The sequence below is a fragment of the Mustela putorius genome, unplaced genomic scaffold (assembly GCF_011764305.1).
Source record: "Mustela putorius furo isolate JIRA1106 unplaced genomic scaffold, ASM1176430v1.1 tig00003850_pilon_pilon_pilon, whole genome shotgun sequence".
Classification (NCBI taxonomy): domain Eukaryota; kingdom Metazoa; phylum Chordata; class Mammalia; order Carnivora; family Mustelidae; genus Mustela; species Mustela putorius.
In genome coordinates this window covers 4,699,910-4,705,909 of record NW_025422002.1, presented here as the reverse complement: position 1 = coordinate 4,705,909, position 6,000 = coordinate 4,699,910, and positions in this window count along the sequence as shown.

Sequence of the window (6,000 nt, the reverse complement as noted above, 5' to 3'; positions counted from 1 at the left end):
TACAAAAGCCAACTGAATTTTAATTACAGATAGGCATGTAATACTTCTCAGTGTGTGCTTTGGTGTAATGATGTTTGGCCTGGAGAACTTCTGGTACTGAGTGATTGAACCTTACCATTTATGTAATTAAATAATTTGTTACCCTCAGTGCTATAGGCTTCACACAGAAACAAAACGTCAGAATCATTAGTAGGTCATTGTGAGCTTTCAGATCCCCATGAATAGGTAAAACTCTGATGGCTTTGATTTCAAGCATTGATTTGGGTTATTCACTTCTAATAATAAGAGTAAATTAAATATCATTTCCATTTGGAGGGCAAATGGTGTGAAAGAACAAACATATCTGTGTACCTTTAAGTTGTTAGAAGCGTCCATGTAATTTGATAAAAATTACATCATGGATAGAGCTGCAAAGTGATACTGGTCAGGAAGCAAGCATTAAAACACATGATAAATGTGCAATTTATTGTACCATTATATTAATCTCACTGTGCATAAGGGCTGAATGTTAGTTGATATCCATAGCAGAAAAGAAGCAATGATTAAAATGGAGCTCTTCCCACCCAAATCTGTTTCTCTTGCAGTTTTAGAGATGTCTGCATAAATTGCTCAAGCCGAAAACAGAGCCCCTCTCTGTCTTAACCCTAGTCTTACCCAGTCCAAAAGCTGGTAATTTAAGGTTTATCTTCAAATGTATATTCCAATTTAACTACTTCTTTCCATTTTTCACTTTTAATCCTAATCACAAACTCATCATATCTAACGTAGATTATAATGATAGCTCCTGATACGTCCTAATTCCACTTTTGCCTCCCTCCTTTTCCTTCTGTGCACAGCCCCCTGAAAGTTCTTTAAAACCTTCCAGGGGTGCCTTTGTGGCACAGTCTGTTAAGCTTTTGATTCTGGGTTTCAGCTCAGGTCCTGATCTTAGGGTCCTGAGATAAGGCCCTGCTTTGGACTCTGTGCTCAGCATGGAGTCTGCTTGAGATTCTCTCCCTCTCCTTCTGCCCCTCCCCCCATGCACTCACTCTCTCTCTCTCTAAAATAAATCTTAAAAGAAACAAAACAAAACAAAACAAAAATTCCAGTAGCATTTTCCATTAGTCTTAGGATAGAATTCAAATTTGCCCTCTTGTCTCACTTATTCTCTGATCTCATCTCCTATTAGTCTCCCTTTTGCTATGTTGGCTCCAGATAGAGCTGCCCTGTTTTTGCACTTCTAATACACCAAGCTAAAGTTTGTATTTGCCAAAACACTTTGATACTTGTTGTTTCCTCTGTCTGAAATTCTTTGTGTTCAGGTTATCCCCTGGCAGTGTCCTTCTTATCTTTGAGGTCTCAGCTGGGAGAAAATTTCCTGGACCTTCCTTGATGTGGAAGCTAAATTAGTACCCTCCCCCTAATCACATAATCACTTCTATAGACTCCTTGCATTTACCATGTTATGCAATTATTTTGGCCATTTATTTGTTTATTATTTGTTTCCTTTTTAAAATCATCAGAGCGGTGGTCTTATTTTTCTATCCTATTCACTACTATAACCACAGCATCTAGAAGGTATCTGGGTATACTGTAGGTGTTCAGTAGATATTAGTTGGCTATTTCCAGGTGCCTAAGAAGGCAGAAATGATCGCTAGCTTCATGAAATATATCCTTCTTTAGTCAATTTTACTTATATACTTATTTTTTAAAAAGTGTTATGGCTTTTTAGATGAGAATATGTGAAAGTAACTTGGTATTCTCAGGTATTTTATTTAAATTCACAACCTTATTTTCATTGCTTGATCTTCCTTCCTGCTGATTTTAGTGATTGTTCTGCTGATAGCCTAGACAATGTGTAGGAATAGTATAAAGGCTGTCATATTCAGGTTCAGGGCTGTCATATTTTATTGATGTTGGGTATGTAGATGATACTTAATAGAAAACGAAAAACTCTGTAGGTTCTTCTCTTTTCAAAATTTGCTTTCAGTGATTAAGAGCAAGAGATCAGAAAGATTTTTAAATAAATCTATTAAACTAATAATATGAGAACTGAAAAATGGGCCATTCTATAGTTTTCTTCCTAACTTTGAAATGGTGTTTCATTATTCACAAATTATCTTAACGTTTTGATGCACTTTGTGAAAATAGGTTTTGAAATAGTGCTTACATATTCAGTTTGGGGGTCTTTCAAAAGTGAACAATTTTTGTTTCAACATTAATGAGTACTCATTACAACAATTTAAAATACATTTCTAGATGTTGTAATTCTTCATAGTTCAAATTGAGGTACATTTCATGTGTTCAATAGTCTTGTCACAATTTGGTGGCAAAGTTAGAGCAAGCATTTTTGTAACTCACTGTTTCTATAATTTTTATTTTAAAATACCAGGATTTGGGGGGAAATTTGCTTAAAACACTGCCATATTTTTAATCAAAAGATATATTAAACATATCACGAAGGATTAAAGCTGAATTCTCTTGATCCTTTCAGGGTATTTTGGTCAAATTATTGAGATAAAATAACTGTATAACACTGAGTGCCTGGTAGATGCATTAATTCAAGTTTTCACATGCTAGCACCTTATTAGCCTCATTTCTCAGAAAAGAAAACAAATTTTAAACGGCTGAAATAACTTGTTCAAGATTATGTAATCAATATGGCAGAGTCAGAATTTAATTCAAGTTCTGCCTAGATCCAAAAATTTTTTTACTATGCCGCACTATTAAATAGTCTTCCTTAGGGTTGGGATCACCTTATATGTTCTTTGTGATCATTTGAAAGATTAGTGATGAAAACTTGAGGGCACAGGAAGGAAATTTAATGTTAGACTATTAAGCTCAAAGACAAATTGATGGGAAAATTCCTAATTTGCGATACTATTACTAACTTGGGATACTTGGGCAGCCCTGGAATTTCACAGCAGGAGAAGGATATCTTCAAGGAGATTTACCTCTTCTTCTCTCCCCACTGCTCTTTCACCTCCTCCTCCTCCTCCTTCTTTTTTCTGTTTAGTTGACGCACAATATTACATTAGTTTCTGGTATACAACATAGTGATTCAACCACTCTGTTGAACCACAAGTGTAGGTACCATCTGTCACCTACCACTTTTAACCCAACCTCATTTTGCAGATGACGATGTTGAAGCACTGATAGCCAGGCTTATAGCTAAGTGTTTTGCAACACTGTCTCTTTTTATTTCATAACAGCTTGTTGGGATGGATGATATAATCCCCATTTTTCTCTAGTTAATACCAGAATTTAAAAAGGCTAAATAACTTACTCTTTCAATGGGTGAATTGGGAGTCCAGCCTGAATACATTTAACACCAAGCTGTGGTGGTCTCTACTATCCCTCAAGGATCACTTGAGGGATAGTAATCTTTTAGGAAGGAGATATGGGGGAGAGGACTTGAAGGTCCATGGATTGAGAAAGATCACAAGAATCCTACCAAACTCTTGACTTAGTATTGCCAGTGATTCTTTTCCAAGCGCTGACTCCTTAGAAACTACCTCATTACATGCTCTGCTCATACCAGATACCCAGGATTTTATCCTGTGCCTGATTTTAAGATCCTGTTCTTTTGGTTGTTGTTGATTGTGGCTGTTGTAAAACATATTTTAGGCTATTTGCAGAAAGATGAGTAAATTAATTTTTTAGTTGACTTTTTATTTAAATTCCACAGATATGTGATACAATAGATTATTTGTTTTTCTCTGTCTGGCTTATTTCACTTAGCATAATGCCCTCAAATTCCATCCATGTTGTTGCAAATAGCAGGATTCCCTTTTTTCTCATAGCTGAATAATATTGTATTGCACATATATACTACATCTTCTTTATCCAATCATACATTGACATACATTTAGATTCTTTCCATATTTTGGCTATTGTGAATAACGCTGCAGTGGACACTGGAGTACAGTTATTTCTTTGAGATGTTGTCTTCCTTTACTTTAGGGATATACCTAGGAAAGAAATATACTCAGAAGTGGGATTATTGGATTTTATGGTAGTTCTATTTTTAATTTTTTTGGAGGAGAATCTCCATACCGTTTTCCATACTGACTGCAATAGTTTACATTCTAAGCCTTACACAAGAGTTCCCCCTTCTCCACATCTGTACCAATACTTGTACTCTCTTTTTGATGACTGCCACTCTAACAGGTGTGAGGTGGTTTTGATTTGCATTTCCCTGATGATTAGTTGTGTTAAGAACCTTTGGATGTACCTCTTTGTTATTTTCATATCATCTTTTGAAAACTCTTTGGGTCTTCTGCCTATTTTTTAAAATCGGATTTGTTTTTGTCTTTTTTTACTATTGAATAATCTGGATTCTTTATATATTTTTGGATATTAGCCCCTTATCAGATGTATGATTTACAAATATTTTCTCCTGTTCCGTAGGTTGCCTTTTCCTTTTGTAGAACGGTTTCCTTCACTGTGCAGAAGCTTTTTAGTTTGATGTAATCCCACTTGTTTATTTTTGCTTTTGTTGCTTTTGCTTTTGATGTCAAATTTAAAAAATTATCACCAAGACCAATGTAAAGGAGCTTGCCTTCTATATTATCCTCTAATTTTATGGTTTAGGTCATAAATTTAAGCTGTAACCCATTTTGAGTTGACTTTTGTGTATGATATAAGGGGTCCAACTAATCTTGAATCTGGAAGTAGTCAAGTGGGTTATCAAAAAGGAAGCTGAAGAACAAGTTGTGTTAGCTTTCTAAAAATTTAGCCACTTGAATGATCTGTTGGAATTATTCTGTTTCTTTTTTCCCCCTAAGATTTATTTATTATTGGAGAGAGAGGCAGTGGGGGAGGGAGAGATAAACTTAAGGAAACTTCATGCTGAGTGCAGAGCTTGGCATGGGGCTTGATTCCACGACCCTGAGATCGATCGCAACCTGAGCCCTAAGCCAAAATCAAGAGTGGACGCTTAACCAACTGCACAACCAAGGTGCCGCCATTCCTATCTTTAATTTCCTTTACTTTTAAAAAATTGTGCTTGCGATTCTTTCATCCTCTTAGCAATAATTTTATGCTTCTATCATATGTGGGATATATTTTATGCTTCTATCATATGTGGACATAGATGTGTCCCCCATCTATCAGTGGGCTTCGGATGCCTCCAGGACTCTACTTCTTTGGATCTGACCCTGACCTGCCTTTTTTTGTTATGTCTGGTGTTCCAAACTTCTGGTTTTTACTGTACCTTGTCCTCCCATGTAAAAATTTAGAACAAACCATTTCAGCCTACTTACACTATAGTGTTAGCTTATGCTGAAGAAGGTGTGTAGTAGAACAAATACAAAATCACTCTACCTTGAATTGATTAGAGTCAATAAAATAGTGAACTTATAACAAATCCCGGTATTAACAACTTTGCATTGGTGACTTTGAAAGGTATATAAAACCAGTTGATTTAGCTCTCATTTTGTTCTGTTTCTATTGAAAATGACTTAATGGTTTTGATTGGCACTAACATAGTCCTCTACATATGGACATTTCTCAAAGAGAGTCATAGAATGCATATTTGTACTCAAGGTAGGAATGATGCCCTTGAAATTGATGCTCAAGGAATACCATATTGGAGAGACTGAGTTATAAGTTCCACTAGTTTTATTTGGAAATAAAGATTCTGTAGAAAATACGGATGATGAAAGATCATCATGAAAAATAATATGATGATGAAAGTGGAAATCATAATGGTGGATATAATCATAGTGCCACTATGCAGAACACTTTCCATTTCTTACTTAGTTCTTGAAACAATTCCATTCAGTAAGTTCTATTATTACCCTTATTATAAGATGAGAAAGACAGTTTAAGATACTTGTTTACCATCAGAAAGTAAGTGGTACAATGAGATTATATTCTAAGTGTTTACAGAGATTCCTTTTTTTCCTTTTTAGGTCAGTTTAAGGTTCACAGCAAAACTTAGAGGGAAGTGCAGAGATTTCTTCTATACCCTCTGCTACCTTACATGTATAGCTTCCTCTCTTACTAATAACCCCCACC